This window comes from Phyllobates terribilis, unplaced genomic scaffold, assembly GCF_046119375.1.
Source record: "Phyllobates terribilis strain yellow unplaced genomic scaffold, ASM4611937v1 Scaffold_10__3_contigs__length_209671492, whole genome shotgun sequence".
Taxonomy (NCBI): domain Eukaryota; kingdom Metazoa; phylum Chordata; class Amphibia; order Anura; family Dendrobatidae; genus Phyllobates; species Phyllobates terribilis.
Window position 1 is genome coordinate 113,245,751 of NW_027362770.1, and position 18,943 is coordinate 113,264,693.

The window sequence follows — 18,943 nt, forward strand, 5'->3', positions numbered from 1 at the left end:
CCCAGCACGACATGTACCCGACCTATCGGCAGAACGAGGACCGGAGTGCTGGACCTGCGGAGGTAGGGGGCATATCTCCAAAGACCGTCCCAACTGAGAAAGGAGGAGGAGGGGACAGCCTTTATACTAAAATGCCCCACGGTTGTGGAGCATACCGTGGGGACTCGAGCTTTAGAGAGTAGAAGAGGGAGCTCTGAAGACATTGTCTCCGAGAGGCCCATTATCTGGGCTGAATTCAATGGACAGCGGATCCGCAGTTTGATGGACACCGGGTCTCAAGTGACCACTATGCCTGAGATGTACTTCCAAAGTCACTTTCCTGAAGTCGCTCGTTCCTGCCGGGAACCCACTGTCAAACTTGTGGCGGCTAATCAACTACCTATCCAAGTATCGGGAATAGTATGGATGTCCGTGCAGGCATGTGGAAAGGACCTCGGTCAAAAACGGATCGTACTAACCACAGGGTCCAGAGGCGATGGGCCAATTGGAACCCTGGGCATGAATGTGCTGAAAGAAGTCGGACAGTTCCTGGCTGAGGGCTGTAGCAAAAACAACTGGACCCGCGCCACTCGAGACCCAGCTAACAAGAGAGTGTTCCAGCACCTCGTGAGGGTCAGTCAGATTCAAAATTTGCCCACTACCTCTCAGTACCTTGGTAAGGTATCGATACCGCCCGAAGCCACAATGACACTGCCGTTGGGACAGACTGTACTCACTTTGCCGGTGCTGGCACATGTGTCCTTAGAGGGCGTGGACATTTAAATTGAACCAATGGAGGGAGAAGAAGCGCCCTCTGGACTCCTGATTGCTCGAACTCTGGCCACCGTGCGGCACGATCGAGTACTCGTGCGCTGCATCAATTTAAGTGGCACCAGTTTACAGTTGTTGCCCCGACAAGAGGTGGCGCGAGTGTGCATAATGCCAGAGGCCCTTACTAGAGCTGACGCTATAGGGCTGGCACCTGTGGAAGGAAAGTCATGGACCCTAAAGGTGTCCCTCAATAGCCAGGAGCATGGAAGAGAACCGTTGGCTGGACGCCACCTCCTGGAAGAAATGTAGGCTAACCTGACTGAGTTTTCTGCTGGACAAGTAAGGCAGATCGAACAACTTCTACAGTGATATCAGGGAGTGTTTGCACAGCATGAAGATAATTTCAGGTGCACTCGGGACATTCAGCACGAAATACCCACCGGAAATACTGCTCCCATCCGAGAGAGATATCAACTAGTGTTGAGCCACCCCCGTAGTGTTCGAGTTCGGTTCGGTTCGTCGAACACCCGTGTGCTCGCCGAACTGTTCGTCGAACTGTTCGTCGAACACCTTCGAACACCATTAAAACCAATGGCAGGCAAACAAAAACACATAGAAACACATAGAAAACACCTTCAAAGGTGTCCAGAAGCTGACAAACTGCTCAGAAGACATAACTAACACATGGAAAAGTGACAAGTACATATAGTCATGCGAAAAGAAAAGAGGTGGAGGAGTAAAAGGAGGGGGAGACACAGATATAGGCATGTCATGCCCTTCTAAAATCCAAAAAGTGAGAAGCCGACACGGCCAGTCCGTTCCTGCCCGTGCCACCTCCGTGTCGCCGGGTTTGTGCCAGAGCCGCGGTGGACCCTGACGGCCAGCCCCCCTCTCCCAATACTGGTGCCTGTCCGCTGGTGGGTCGAGCGAGCCCCCCTGAGGTGGAGGCAGCTCTAAGCTTTTTAATTTAAATTGTCTCTCTAATTTGAATGAATACACTTTAAATCCATTTACAAGGATCTATTGGAGGGCAAGTCTCATGCCAGCAGCCGCGTAATTCCAGCTCCAGTAGCGTCCACTAAAGCTGCTGCAGTTAAAAAGCTTTTATAAGGATCGAGCTCGGCTGTCCACCGCAAGGCATCCTACTGCCAGTCCCAGCCCCTATGCCTTGGGTTGCCTCCTGATGCTCTTCACTGAGTATCCCGTGGTCCCGAAGCATTTCCTTTGAAAAAATGAAGTGTCCAAACTACAGGTGGTGTAGCTTGCTTAACAGCCGGGATAATCCGCTGACTAGCAGACCCTGCTACTAGGCACAAAGTATTTCCTGGGCTAGATGCAGTTAAAAATTTGTAATTAGATACTCTCGTTGGATGCTGAGAAAGCATTCCATAGAGTCTCCTGGCACGCCATATATGATTCTCTTAAAAAGCTTGGGGTAGGGGTCTAGGGGACCCTTTTATAGCCAAAATCACGGCCCTGTATCGCAATACGTCACCTAGGCTGAAGATAAATGGAACTGTAGCACCCTGAGGGCTCGGTTGCTACAGAGGTATTGCACCTCACCCAGAGGTGTGATATCTCACTCTCAGGTAAGGATGTAGTGTGGATCAGGACCCGACACCTGCATGCATTACACCACATTGCCGTGGGGCAGGGTGACCAATATGCCCCTGAGATGGGCACGACAGTCCCTGTCCCTGGCTGGAGTGGGGGGAGGGAACACTGAGGAAGGGGAACCCTGTAGTGCAGGAGCAGGGAGGAAGCAGTTCCTGGGTGCATTGAGAAGGGAGTATAAAAGGTGGGCACCATCTTAGTTCAGTGCAGAGAAGTCTGAGCAGAAGTGGCAGGGAGCAGGGGCTCTGCATGAGCTCTGCTCCGGAGGCGGGCCTAGTAACAGAGGCCCAGGCCTGGAAGAGGGAGAAGGAAGGAAGAGGAGCGGAGAAGGCTCCAGGAACGAGGAACGAAGGGATCTCAGGGGTGCGGACGGGCGAGTCGCCACCGCACGCCAGAATCCACCTGCGTGGAGGGGTCAGGCCAAAGGGGGAGACCGGTCCCCGAAACTAGTGGAGGCAGGAAACGACCCTCAGCTAGAAACAGGAGGCTGTGACATTTTATGTGGCGCAGCCCCTCGCTACACCCGCTAGGAAGGCACCACATAGGGTCAGGGAAACTGGCGCCAAGTTTACCAAGAGGAGGCCCGAGGCAGCCGGACAGAAGGGTTGGTAAGAAAGGCCAGACAAAGGACACACAAAGGGGGTCCTGTGAAGCGCTCCAAAGTTATCTGGGAGTTGTCTGAGCCCCTCACCTGGTGAGCACAGTACGACGTGGGCAACCGTTACCTGCAGACGTGGTCTGGATAATAAAAACTGTGAGTAAAGGCCCTGGACTGCATCACTGACTCCGTGTCATTACTGCTGCTGCCCTGCACCATCACCCCCATCCTCCGCATACACTGCCCTGAGGCTATACTCCTCCCGTGGGGAGTTATGCTACGCTCTGCTGCACCCACAACACCAGCCTCAGCGGTCTGCCCTGGAGCGGCGGTTCACTCTGACCGCAATCCACGGGTGGCGTAGTCGGACATTTAAACATCAAAACCACATAAATAGTTCCGCCACTGGTTTGACCGCCCTGAGCCACGGAACCGGGTTGCCGCCACGGAGACTACAACCACCAGCATCCACCAAAAAGGGTCCGGCTCCGGGTGTCCCAAGGCCCAGGGGGCGCGTCAGAACATTTTAATCACCTTTCACAATCACCAATGGGACAAGGCAGGGATATTCTCTGTCCCCTCTCTTATACATCCTAGTGACGGAGCACCTGCTCTCATCAATTCGCCATAACCCCAATATTAGGTGGATTGAGGTGGGAGGCACCGAGTACAAGTGCTCTCTATTTGCTGATGATGTCCTAGTATATATCACTCAATCACATATATCCATCCATGCTGTTATGGCTGAAATAGATCACTTTGTTACATGGTCAAATTTTAAAATCAATGCAGCGAAGTCTGAGGCCCTCGATGTCTCCCTCCCAAAATCCATATAGGATTCCATCCAGTCCAACTTTCCCTTTGCCTGGCCCTCACAGGGTATCAAATACTTAGGAATTCCTATTCATAGAGACCTCTCCCATCTATGTTTTCTTAATTTTGGGCCCTTTATTGAACAACTCCATACAGACCACGGTTGGAAAGTTAGAACTGTAAGATTCACTACGTGAGCCACTGGTGTTTTGTGGAAAAGCACATGTACACTGTGTTCCAAATTATTATGCAAAAAGTGTTTAGGAGTGAGAAGGGAAGAATTTGTTTGTTTGTCAGTTAAACTCATTGATGGTGATGTGTGTCAGGGCTCTTTATATCACTGTAAGCAATTGCAGACACCAGTGCTAATTAGTTTGTCAGGTGTGTCCAATGAAAGGCAAGACTACTTAAGAAGGCTCTCTCACATTATTCAGCAGCCTACATTTTCTGCCAAAATGGGAAAGAAAAAGGATGTGTCGGCTGCTGAGAAGCAACAAATTGTGGAGTGTTTAGGTCAAGGCATGACTACAATCAACATTGTGCGATGATCAGGATGAAGTGTCTTGGCAATCAAGAAGTATGTAGCTGATTCACAGTACACACGTGTGCGTGCTGATAAGGGCAAATTGAGGACTCTTTCCTACAGGCAATTACGTCAGGTTGAAAGAGCAGCGGCAAAAAAGCCTTGTCATAGCAGCAGACAAGTTTTTGAAGCTGCTTGTGCCTCCAACGTCCCCCGAACAACAAGATGCAGGGTCCTTCAGAGGTTTGCAGCTGTGCATACGCCATCCTGTCGACCTCCTCTATCCACTTCACACAAGCAGAAACGGCTCCAGTGGGCCAAACATTACATGAAGACTGATTTCAAAACTGTTTTGTTCACGGATGAGTGCCGTGCAGCGCTCGTTGGTCCAGATGGATGGAGTGGAGGATGGCTGGTTGATGGACACCCCACACAAACACGGCTACAGCGCCAACAAGGAGGAGGTGGAGTAATGTTTTGGGCTGGAATCATGGGGAGAGAGATTGTCGGCCCCTTTAGGATCCCTGAAGGCGCTAAAGATGAACTCCATAATGTATGTGGATTTTCTCAAACAGCACTTCCTGCCATGGTTCAAGAAGAAGAACCGTGTATTTCACAGCAAGATCATTTTTCTGCATGATAATGCACCATCTCATGCTGCACATAAAACATCTGCATCTCTGGCTGATATGGGCATAAAAGGGGACAAACTTATGGTGTGACCCCCATGCTCCCCTGACCTCTACCCCATTCAGAACCTTTGGAGCATCATTTAAAAGGAGTGTCTATGATGGCGGGAGGCAGTTCACATCTAAGCAACAGCTCTGGGAGGGTATTCTGTCCTCATGCAAAACAATTGAAGCAGAAACCATCCAAAACCTGACAAATTCAATGGACGAGAGAGTTCAGAAGCTTCTTTCGAACAAGGGGTCCTATGTGAAAATGTAACATCACCTAGAATAAAGTTTTGAGTTGAAAACTGTTTGATTTCAGTTTCTAACAACCTGCTAATGCTTATAATTTCAAAAATGACCATTTTTTTGGTCTTTATTAAAATGAAAAGGTTGATCGAAAAGTTTGGGGGATCTAAGAGTGTGGCAACCCAGTAGTCATGATTACTTCGAATTCTGACAATATGAGGGTCATGCTGCAGGTAGTGCAGCAAGAAGGCACTTATGTGTCTTGCGCATCTCGGAGCCCCAAAATTATTTTCCGGGCTAGATGCAGCTAAAAATTATTTTTAATTTTAAATTTGGTGGAGCTTATTATAGATGGCCTAATAGGATCAGTGCTGCACACTGCTACAAAGCCCAAATTATTTTCCAGTCAAGATACAGATAAACATGATTAGTAATTTGAAAGCTTAAAACGGTTGGTAGGGTGATTTTAAACAATCATCAAGCTTTTACTCTCCCCAGGATGACACAGGGGTAGAAAAGTCGTTTCGGATCCATGATTTGTTCATCTTTATGAACGTGAGTCTGTCTACATTATCAGTGGAGAGCCGCGTGCGCTTATCTGTCAGCACACCACCAGCAGCGCTGAACACACGTTCAGACAGAACGCTGGCTGCGGGGCATGACAAGATCTCCAAGGCGTAAGTGGCTAGCTCCGGCCATTTATCCAGATTGGAAGCCCAAAAAGAGCAAGGGTCCAGTGACACAGTCGTGGCTTCAATGTTTACTTGGAGATACTCCTGTACCATCGTCTCTAGGCGTTGACTATGTGTCAGACTTCTTGTCTCCTGTGGCCTTGCAAAGGATGGGCTAAAAAAGTGGTGAAATGATTCCGCAAAATTGATGTTACCACCAGATACTGTGGTTCTGTTACGGTTTGAGTGCTGAACACTTGACGGTCCCACGGTTGGCAAGTTGGAACTGTGAGATTCACTACGTGCACCACTGGTATTTTGTGGAAAAGCACATGTAAGATTCTGCAACAGTCTCTGCTGATACTCCTGCATGTGTGCATCCCTTTCTATGGCAGGAACAATTTCTGCAAATTTACTTTTGTACCGGGGATCTAACAGTGTGGCAACCCAGTAGTCAGGATTATTTCTAATTCTCACAATTCGAGGGTCATGTTGCAGGTAGTGCAGCAAGAAGGCACTCATGTGTGTTGCGCATCCAGGAGCACCAAGTCCCTGTTGTGTTGGTGGCGAGGTAACAATCATGCTTCCTTCCTCTGTCCTCTCCCCCCAACCTCGCACAACAGAAATGTGATCAAGGTCTCCCTCATCTGATGAGTCTTCCATCAGTTCGTCCTCCACTTCTTCCTGGGCTCCTGCACCTTCCTCACTAGTTTGGCTGCTACCATGCGCCCTGGTAAAACCATCTCCCCCACCCTCACATGCCTGCCGCCTTGGTGCTGCCGACCGTCTGGACCTTGCAGATGTTAGCCCTTCCGCATACAACTCCTCCTCCTCTACTTCCTCCACCTCCTCTTGTGCCACCACCTGACTCCGAATTCTGTTTAACATGTGCTCCAGCATGTAAATCACCGGAATAGTCATGCTGATAATGGCATCGTCAGCACTAAACATCTTCGTCGCCATTTCAAAACTGTGCAGAAGGGTGCATAGGTCCCTGATCTGAGACCACTCCTCCAGCGTGATTTGCCCCACCTCTGAATCTCGTTGGCCCAGGCTATACGTCAGAACGTATTGCACCAGGGCTTGTCGGTGCTGCCACAGTCGCTGCAACATGTGCAGAGTTGAATTCCACCGGGTAGGCACATCGCATTTTAGCCGGTGAAGTGGCAGGCCCAACGACTTCTGTAGAGATGTAAGTCGCTGAGCTGCGGGATGCGAACGGCGGAAGTGAGCACACAGCGACCGTGCCCTCTGCAGAAGGCCATCTAGTCTGGGATAGTGGGCTAAAAATTGCTGGACAACCAAGTTCAACACGTGAGCCATACAAGGCACGTGTGTGACATTGCCCCGGCGATGGGCCGCACCTAGGTTTGCAGCATTGTCGCACACGGCCTTCCCTGGTTTCAGGTCCAGTGGAGACAACCATTCATGAAATTGGTTCTCCAGAGCTGACCACAACTCCTCAGCTGTGTGACTCACATTTCACAGACATTTCAATGTAAAAACCGCCTGATGACGTTGAGCCCTACTGCCAGCATAGTAAGGAGGTGTGCAGGATCCCTTCTGCGCAGTTAGAAAGCTTGTGACATGACCAGACAGGCTTTGGGTGCAGGTGGAAGACCGAGAGGAGGTTGAGGAGGCAGAAGCAGTGGAGGAACTTTGACATAAAGAGGATTGACGCACAACTCGTGGGGACGGCAAGACTTGGACAGCAGCCCCTTGTCCTGCTGTCACCATAGTTACCCAGTGCCCAGTCAGCGACATGTAACGCCCCTGTCCATGCCTACTCGTCCAAGTGTCTGTGGTGAAATGCACCCTGTCACACACAGAGTTTCTCAAAGAAGCGGTGATGTTGTGTGCGACATGCTGGTGGAGCGCAGGCACACCTTTCTTTGAGAAGTAGTGCCGACTGGGCATCTGGTACTGGGGCACTGCGACGGACATAAGGTCTCGAAAATCCTCTGTGTCCACCAGGCGGAAAGGCAGCATTTCTGTAGCCAAGAGCTGGCAGATGGTGAAATTCAACCTCTTAGCTTTCTCATGGCTAGGAGGAAAAGGTCTTTTACTTGTCCACATCTGAGGGACCGAGGGCTGGCTATTGTGCTTAGACGGGGTTGATAAGGGTGTCAAAGGCAAACTGCCGGTCTGTGAGAAAGATGCAGGCGGACATGTTAGGTTGCCTTGATCCAAAGGTGGTGCTATCGATGTCGGACAGCGCTCAACACCAGCTGCTGTTACCACCTCCAAAGAAAATGATGACCTGCCAATCACGCTGGCTGTTGCGGGTAAAGAGGTGGCAGGTCTGCGCCCCAAAACAGGTGTGACTGCTGTCCCCCCAGTCACAGAGGATGAAGAGGCCGCGGATGCACAAGATATGGCAGATGGTGGTTGGCCCGGCCGGCTAGGCCGCATTGTAGCACACTGAGCTTCCCACTGCAACTTATGCTTCATGTCCATGTGCCGGTTCATGCATGAAGTACTCAAACTATGTATTTTTTGGCCTCTACTTAGCTTTTGCTGACAAATGTTACAGATAACACGAGTTGGGTCATCTTTATCGATCTGAAAAAATGCCCAGGCTATGCAAGGCTTAGCACCCATGCGACCTGAAGAGCCACCACGACTTGTGGTGAGAGGCAGAGTTGTGTTTGAGGATGCAGTTGTTGACGTGCTTCCAGTACTACGTCTCTGTCCAGGAAGGCGCAACCTGACCTCGTCGTCACTAGCATCTTCCTCCACCTCCTCTGCTGACCTCATCTCTTGGCTGACTGTGGGTTGACAGTAAGTGGGATCTCCAACCTCATCATCATCACCCTGTGTGTTATCACACCCGTCGTCCTCAGAGCCAACCTGTTCCTGCCCTGACAAAAAACTAAAGTTGTCGCTCCAATCAGGTATTTGAGTCTTATCATCGTCTTCCTCATTGTCTCCACCAACAGGAGTTACAGTTTGGGAATGAGGGTCTACATTATGGTCAGAACCTTCTGCGTCTGGTCCTGGATCCGACTCATAAAGATTCTGGGCATCAGTGCAGATCATTTCCTCGTCTGGATTCACAGAAGCGCTGGAGTCGACCTCTGATTTCCAGGCTATAGTATGAGTAAACAGCTCTGCAGACTCAACCATCTGTTCTACCTCATACTCAGACGGGCAGCTGGAGATTTGGGAGCTGTGAGGAAGCAAGTGCGATTTGGGTGACACCTTTGAGGACTGGAGTATTTGTGATGTTGAAGTTGATGTGGAGGAGAGCCCACTTAAAGGAGCACTTGATATCCGTTGAAGCACCTGCTGTTTTTGTGCCTCATCTGGAATTTGTAGAGATTGGCGTGGCCGTAAGAAAGGGATCTTATCACATTGTCCGCTAAAATAAGTAGACATTTTAGTTTGGCTGGAAGATGGTCTTTCTTCTGCAGATGTTACTGTTGCTTTAACACCTACCCCACGGACACAACCTTTTTTCCCCTTCCCAACACGCCTATTCCCCTTTCCACCAGCAGCAGGCCTTTTTCCACTCATTTTGGTGGTTAACTAATTCACAACTCTGGAGTTGTTTGCACAAAAAAACAATGGATGGTAACCGAGCAGAGCTGAGTGGCCAAACTGTGGTATTGGCCAAAACTATTGGCTGGGTTAGATGCAGAAAAAAATATATTCAGTTTGCAACCTGATGGAGGTCAGTATAGATGGACTAATAGAGAAAGTCCGACACACTGCTACAAGGCCAAATATTTTTTCAGAGGTAGATGCAGAAAAAAATTATATTCAGTTTGCAACCTGATGGAGGTCTGTATAGATGGATTAATAGAACAAGACCCACACACAGCTAGAAGCCCAATATTTTTTCAGAGGTAGATGCAGAAAAAAATATATTCAGTTTGCAACCTGATGGAGGTCAGTATAGATGGACTAATACAACAAGTCCCACACACAGCTAGAAGCCCAAATATTTTTTCAGAGGTACTGTAGATGCAGATACAAATTATTTTTAATTTGCAACCTGATGGAGGTCAGTATAGATGGACTAATAAAACAAGTCCCACACACAGCTAGAAGCCCAAATATTTTTTCTTAGGTACTGTAGATGCAGATAAAAATTATTTATAATTTGCAACCTGATGGAGGTCAGTATAGATGGACTAATAGAGAAAGTCCGACACACTGCTCGAAGGCCAAATATTTTTTCAGAGCTAGATGCAGAAAAAAATTATATTCAGTTTGCAACCTGATGGAGGTCAATATAGATGGATTAATAGAACAAGACCCACACACAGCTAGAAGCCCAATATTTTTTCAGAGGTACTGTAGATGCAGATACAAATTATTTTTAATTTGCAACCTGATGGAGGTCAGTATAGATGGACTAATACAACAAGTCCCACACACAGCTAGAAGCCCAAATATTTTTTCAGAGGTACTGTAGATGCAGATAAAAATTATTTTTAATTTGCAACCTGATGGAGGTCAGTATAGATGGACTAATACAACAAGTCCCACACACAGCTAGAAGCCCAAATATTTTTTCAGAGGTACTGTAGATGCAGATACAAATTATTTTTAATTTGCAACCTGATGGAGGTCAGTATAGATGGACTAATACAACAAGTCCCACACACAGCTAGAAGCCCAAATATTTTTTCAGAGGTAGATGCAGAAAAAAATATATTCAGTTTGCAACCTGATGGAGGTCAGTATAGATGGACTAATACAACAAGTCCCACACACAGCTAGAAGCCCAAATATTTTTTCAGAGGTACTGTAGATGCAGATACAAATTATTTTTAATTTGCAACCTGATGGAGGTCAGTATAGATGGACTAATACAACAAGTCCCACACACAGCTAGAAGCCCAAATATTTTTTCAGAGGTACTGTAGATGCAGATAAAAACTATTTTTAATTTGCAACCTGATGGAGGTCAGTATAGATGGACTAATAGATAAAGTCCGACACACTGCTAGAAGGCCAAATATTTTTTCAGAGCTAGATGCAGAAAAAAAATTATATTCAGTTTGCAACCTGATGGAGGTCAGTATAGATGGACTAATACAACAAGTCCCACACACAGCTAGAAGCCCAAATATTTTTTCAGAGGTACTGTAGATGCAGATACAAATTATTTTTAATTTGCAACCTGATGGAGGTCAGTATAGATGGACTAATACAACAAGTCCCACACACAGCTAGAAGCCCAAATATTTTTTCAGAGGTACTGTAGATGCAGATTAAAATTATTTTTAATTTGCAACCTGATGGAGGTCAGTATAGATGGACTAATAGAGAAAGTCCGACAAACTGCTAGAAGGCCAAATATTTTTTCAGAGCTAGATGCAGAAAAAAATTATATTCAGTTTGCAACCTGATGGAGGTCAGTATAGATGGATTAATAGAACAAGACCCACACACAGCTAGAAGCCCAATATTTTTTCAGAGGTAGATGCAGAAAAAAATATATTCAGTTTGCAACCTGATGGAGGTCAGTATAGATGGACTAATACAACAAGTCCCACACATAGCTAGAAGCCCAAATATTTTTTCAGAGGTACTGTAGATGCAGATAAAAATTATTTTTAATTTGCAACCTGATGGAGGTCAGTATAGATGGACTAATACAACAAGTCCCACACACAGCTAGAAGCCCAAATATTTTTTCAGAGGTACTGTAGATGCAGATACAAATTATTTTTAATTTGCAACCTGATGGAGGTCAGTATAGATGGACTAATACAACAAGTCCCACACACAGCTAGAAGCCCAAATATTTTTTCAGAGGTAGATGCAGAAAAAATTATATTCAGTTTGCAACCTGATGGAGGTCAGTATAGAAGGACTAATACAATAAGTCCCACACACAGCTAGAAGCCCAAATATTTTTTCAGAGGTCCTGTAGATGCAGATACAAATTATTTTTAATTTGCAACCTGATGGAGGTCAGTATAGATGGACTAATACAACAAGTCCCACACACAGCTAGAAGCTCAAATATTTTTTCAGAGGTACTGTAGATGCAGATAAAAATTATTTTTAATTTGCAACCTGATGGAGGTCAGTATAGATGGACTAATAGAGAAAGTCCGACACACTGCTAGAAGCCCAAATATTTTTTCAGAGCTAGATGCAGAAAAAAATTATATTCAGTTTGCAACCTGATGGAGGTCAGTATAGATGGATTAATAGAACAAGACCCACACACAGCTAGAAGCCCAATATTTTTTCAGAGGTAGATGCAGAAAAAAATATATTCAGTTTGCAACCTGATGGAGGTCAGTATAGATGGACTAATACAACAAGTCCCACACACAGCTAGAAGCCCAAATATTTTTTCAGAGGTACTGTAGATGCAGATAAAAATTAGTTTTAATTTGCAACCTGATGGAGGTCAGTATAGATGGACTAATACAACAAGTCCCACACACAGCTAGAAGCCCAAATATTTTTTCAGAGGTACTGTAGATGCAGATACAAATTATTTTTAATTTGCAACCTGATGGAGGTCAGTATAGATGGACTAATACAACAAGTCCCACACACAGCTAGAAGCCTAAATATTTTTTCAGAGGTAGATGCAGAAAAAAATATATTCAGTTTGCAACCTGATGGAGGTCAGTATAGATGGACTAATACAACAAGTCCCACACACAGCTAGAAGCCCAAATATTTTTTCAGAGGTACTGTAGATGCAGATAAAAATTAGTTTTAATTTGCAACCTGATGGAGGTCAGTATAGATGGACTAATAGAATGATGCTATGCCCAAAAGATTTTACTTCACTAAGTGCAGTAAAAAAATTGGTATTCTATACACAGGTGGTATATCTTGCAGCACAGATAGGCTACTCCACTGACTAACACACTCTGCAATAGGCCAAAAAGGATTAGCTTTGCTAGATTCAGCCAAATGCTGTGAAAAAAACTTGCACAGCACTGGCACAGACCTGCCTGGCAAAAACTGATAGGAACTGATGTAACCTAGTCCTGAAAAGGACTCCAATTACAATTAGTCTTTACTCCCACAACCTATCTATTTAAGAGCACAGACCTCCCTGATAAAAGTCATAGGAAATGCTGTAACCTAGTCCTTAAAAGGACTGCAATCACAACTATTCCCTACTCCCAAGCTATCTGTATATTTGTGCGAAAATTGGCTTGAAATTAACAAGGTATAGCGCACACAGCAACAGCGGTGCCGTCTAACACGCAGCTGCAGCAGTGAGAAAATGGTGGCGACGGGGAAAATGGCTTGGTCTTATAGGGCAAGGACATGTGACATACACTGCCAATGACACATGCCCTTGCTTGTGTGAAAAAAAGCACTTCGCTCCGTGTGTGCGCTGCTGATAGGCTGACAGATTGCACCTCCCCACTGCAAATGCGGGAAAGAGAAAAAAAAATGGAGATCTTCATTGTTCCTGCAGAGATCCATCCCCTGCCCCTCCCCCCACCCCGCTGTACACTCAAACTGCGTATTAACATTAATTTTCATCATTACTGAGAAAAAATCCAGTTATGATTTTGGTGCACGAACAGTTATCGAACATAACCTCGAACAGCCGAATTTTTATCAAATTGTTCGTGTTCGCCGAACGGCTCGAACACCGCCCAAAACAGCTCGAATTTGAGATTGGCGAACAGTTCGAGTAGAACAACGCTCATCTCTAATATCAACAGATCCCGCCTCAAATGTACCAGGAGGTGAAAGAGCTGTTGGCCCACATGTTGCGGAACGGTGTGATCCGTGAAAGCCAGAGCACCTGGGCGGCTCCGATCGTGCTAGTCCGAAAGAAGGATGGTACCCTGAGATTCTGCATAGACTATCGAAAGCTGAATGCCTGTACAGTACGGGACTCCTATCCACTCCCCTGAATCGAAGTGTCTCTATCTGCACTAGTTAGTGCCAAATTCTTCTCCTCCCTCGACCTGGCCAGTTGCTATTGGCAGGTCCCAGTAGCTGAGAAGCATCGACCGAAGACAGCTTTTGTTCTCCCTATGGGCCTGTTTCAGTTCAATCGAATGCCGTTCGGACTAACAAATGCGCCAGGAACCTTCCAACGGCTGATGGAGAGATGCTTGGGGGACCTCAACTTTGAAGCCACTTTAATATATCTGGACGATATAATTATCTATTCCGCTACATTTGAGGATCATCTCCGCCAATTGAAACAAGTGTTAGAACGGCTACAAAGGCACGGGCTGAAAATTAAGCCTCGTAAGTGTCGTCTCTTCAAACGAGAAATTGAATATCTGGGGCACACTGTGTCCAGTGCAGGGGTGCACCCCACTGCGGAGAAAGTAGCTGCCGTGCAGAAGTGGCCCATGCCCGCCAATCTAAGGGTACTAAGGGCGTTCCTGGGTCTTTCTGGATACTACCGCAGATTCATTAAAGACTTCGCTAAGATTGCGATCCCGCTCAATGAATTGCTGAGAGGAACGGCCGGGGGAGCCAAGCGGCAGCCCATTCGGTGGGGCCCATGACAAGAAGAGGCATTCCGAGCATTGAAAATGGCGGTAACAAATGCCCCAATTCTGGCCTACGCTGACTTTTCACAGCCTTTCATGTTGTACACTGATGGAAGCTTGCATTGACTGGGAGCAGTGCCGGCTAAAGTACAAGGAGGGAAAGAGCGAGTGATCGCGTATGCCAGCAGGTCACTCTGAGATACGGAGAAGAATCTGGACAACTACAGTTCGTTTAAGCTGGAGCTACTGGCACTGGTGTGGGCCATGACCGAGAAATTTGCTGAGTACTTGTCAGGGTCAGAAGTGCAAGTGCGGACAGATAACAACCCTTTGGCCCACTTGGAGAATGCCAAACTTGGCGCGTTAGAACAGCGGTGGGTCGCAAGGATGTCCAAATTCCAGTATAAAGTCGCCTATCGGTCCAAGGCCCTGAACGCACATGCAGATGCCCTGTCCCGGGTCACTCAGGCGGAGCCAAAGAAGGACAGAGATGAGGAGCTCGAAGGCGACGAGATCCCGGATTTCAGCCAGTTCGCCGCTGCTGTGGTCGACGCCCAAGAGACCAGAGAGGAGCCGAGGCCCACTCAGATTCTGGGCCATTCAAGAGACGAATGGATACATCTGCATCAATCCGACTCGGAGCTATCAAAGTTGAGAGAATGGGTCGCCCTTAATCAGAGACCCGACCAGGAAGACAGAGCCGCTTCACTTCCAACTACCCTACAAATCCTAGGCCAATGGAAGAGACTCTTCCTGAAGGATGGCTTGCTATGCCGAAGAATCCAGCTGCCTCGAGAGTTTGATGTTACCTGGCAAGTGGTAGTTCCAGGAGCGCTAGTAACACAGCTAGCCCAAGAAGCTCATAGAAGAGGTGCTCACTTTGGAGTAGAAAAGACCTTTCGGTGGTTGCAACGGCTGGTGTATTGGCATCAACTGCAGCAAGAAGTCGAGGTTGTCTGCCGAACATGTCGCCAGTGTGAGTTGAACAAGCCCTCGGAGCAAAGAGCTCCCATTCAGACCATCCGAACTTCTGCCCCCTTGGAAGTCTTGATGATTGACTACCTGATGGTAGGAACTTCATACAACGGTTATGGACACTGTTTAGTCATGACTAGTGTTGAGCCACCCCCGTAGTGTTCGAGTTCGGTTCGGTTCGTCGAACACCCGTGTGTTCGCCGAACTGTTCGTCGAACTGTTCGTCGAACACCTTCGAACACCGTTAAAACCAATGGCAGGCAAACAAAAACACATAGAAACACATAGAAAACACCTTCAAAGGTGTCCAGAAGCTGACAAACTGCTCAGAAGACATAACTAACACATGGAAAAGTGACAAGTACATATAGTCATGCGAAAAGAAAAGAGGTGGAGGAGTAAAAGGAGGGGGAGACACAGATATAGGCATGTCATGCCCTTCTAAAATCCAAAAAGTGAGAAGCCGACACGGCCAGTCCGTTCCTGCCCGTGCCACCTCCGTGTCGCCGGGTTTGTGCCAGAGCCGCGGTGGACCCTGACGGCCAGCCCCCCTCTCCCAATACTGGTGCCTGTCCGCTGGTGGGTCGAGCGAGCCCCCCTGTGGTGGAGGCAGCTCTAAGCTTTTTAATTTAAATTGTCTCTCTAATTTGAATGAATACACTTTAAATCCATTTACAAGGATCTATTGGAGGGCAAGTCTCATGCCAGCAGCCGCGTAATTCCAGCTCCAGTAGCGTCCACTAAAGCTGCTGCAGTTAAAAAGCTTTTATAAGGATCGAGCTCGGCTGTCCACCGCAAGGCATCCTACTGCCAGCCCCAGCCCCTATGCCTTGGGGTGCCTCCTGATGCTCTTCACTGAGTATCCCGTGGTCCCGAAGCATTTCCTTTGAAAAAATGAAGTGTCCAAACTACAGGTGGTGTAGCTTGCTTAACAGCCGGGATAATCCGCTGACTAGCAGACCCTGCTACTAGGCACAAAGTATTTCCTGGGCTAGATGCAGTTAAAAATTTGTAATTAGATACTCTCGTTGGATGCTGAGAAAGCATTCCATAGAGTCTCCTGGCACGCCATATATGATTCTCTTAAAAAGCTTGGGGTAGGGGTCTAGGGGACCCTTTCATAGCCAAAATCACGGCCCTGTATCGCAATACGTCACCTAGGCTGAAGATAAATGGAACTGTAGCACCCTGAGGGCTCGGTTGCTACAGAGGTATTGCACCTCACCCAGAGGTGTGATATCTCACTCTCAGGTAAGGATGTAGTGTGGATCAGGACCCGACACCTGCATGCATTACACCACATTGCCGTGGAGCAGGGCGACCAATATGCCCCTGAGATGGGCACGACAGTCCCTGTCCCTGGCTGGAGTGGGGGGAGGGAACACTGAGGAAGGGGAACCCTGTAGTGCAGGAGCAGGGAGGAAGCAGTTCCTGGGTGCATTGAGAAGGGAGTATAAAAGGTGGGCACCATCTTAGTTCAGTGCAGAGAAGTCTGAGCAGAAGTGGCAGGGAGCAGGGGCTCTGCATGAGCTCTGCTCCGGAGGCGGGCCTAGTAACAGAGGCCCAGGCCTGGAAGAGGGAGAAGGAAGGAAGAGGAGCGGAGAAGGCTCCAGGAACGAGGAACGAAGGGATCTCAGGGGTGCGGACGGGCGAGTCGCCACCACACGCCAGAATCCACCTGCGTGGAGGGGTCAGGCCAAAGGGGGAGACCGGTCCCCGAAACTAGTGGAGGCAGGAAACGACCCTCAGCTAGAAACAGGAGGCTGTGACATTTTATGTGGCGCAGCCCCTCGCTACACCCGCTAGGAAGGCACCACATAGGGTCAGGGAAACTGGCGCCAAGTTTACCAAGAGGAGGCCCGAGGCAGCCGGACAGAAGGGTTGGTAAGAAAGGCCAGACAAAGGACACACAAAGGGGGTCCTGTGAAGCGCTCCAAAGTTATCTGGGAGTTGTCTGAGCCCCTCACCTGGTGAGCACAGTACGACGTGGGCAGCCGTTACCTGCAGACGTGGTCTGGATAATAAGAACTGTGAGTAAAGGCCCTGGACTGCATCACTGACTCCGTGTCATTACTGCTGCTGCCCTGCACCATCACCCCCATCCTCCGCATACACTGCCCTGAGGCTATACTCCTCCCGTGGGGAGTTATGCTACGCTCTGCTGCACCCACAACACCAGCCTCAGCGGTCTGCCCTGGAGCGGCGGTTCACTCTGACCGCAATCCACGGGTGGCGTAGTCGGACATTTAAACATCAAAACCACATAAATAGTTCCGCCACTGGTTTGATCGCCCTGAGCCACGGAACCGGGTTGCCGCCACGGAGACTACAACCACCAGCATCCACCAAAAAGGGTCCGGCTCCGGTGTCCCAAGGCCCAGGGGGCGCGTCAGAACATTTTCATCACCTTTCACAATCACCAATGGGACAAGGCAGGGATGTTCTCTGTCCCCTCTCTTATACATCCTAGTGACGGAGCACCTGCTCTCATCAATTCGCCATAACCCCAAAATTAGGTGGATTGAGGTGGGAGGCACCGAGTACAAGTGCTCTCTATTTGCTGATGATGTCCTAGTATATATCACTCAATCACATATATCCATCCATGCTGTTATGGCTGAAATAGATCACTTTGTTACATGGTCAAATTTTAAAATCAATGCAGCGAAGTCTGAGGCCCTCGATGTCTCCCTCCCCAAATCCATATAGGATTCCATCCAGTCCAACATTCCCTTTGCCTGGCCCTCACAGGGTATCAAATACTTAGGAATTCCTATTCATAGAGACCTCTCCCATCTATGTTATCTTAATTTTTGGCCCTTTATTGAACAACTCCATACAGACCACGGTTGGCAAGTTAGAACTGTAAGATTCACTACGTGAACCACTGGTGTTTTGTGGAAAAGCACATGTACACTGTGTTCCAAATTATTATGCAAAAAGTGTTTAGGAGTGAGAAGGGAAGAATTTGTTTGTTTGTCAGTTAAACTCATTGATGGTGATGTGTGTCAGGGCTCTTTATATCACTGTAAGCAATTGCAGACACCAGTGCTAATTAGTTTGTCAGGTGTGTCCAATGAAAGGCAAGACTACTTAAGAAGGCTCTCTCACATTATTCAGCAGCCTACATTTTCTGCCAAAATGGGAAAGAAAAAGGATGTGTCGGCTGCTGAGAAGCAACAAATTGTGGAGTGTTTAGGTCAAGGCATGACTACAATCAACATTGTGCGATGATCAGGATGAAGTGTCTTGGCAATCAAGAAGTATGTAGCTGATTCACAGTACACACGTGTGCGTGCTGATAAGGGCAAATTGAGGACTCTTTCCTACAGGCAATTACGTCAGGTTGAAAGAGCAGCGGCAAAAAAGCCTTGTCATAGCAGCAGACAAGTTTTTGAAGCTGCTTGTGCCTCCAACGTCCCCCGAACAACAAGATGCAGGGTCCTTCAGAGGTTTGCAGCTGTGCATACGCCATCCTGTCGACCTCCTCTATCCACTTCACACAAGCAGAAACGGCTCCAGTGGACCAAACATTACATGAAGACTGATTTCAAAACTGTTTTGTTCACGGATGAGTGCCGTGCAGCGCTCGATGGTCCAGATGGATGGAGTGGAGGATGGCTGGT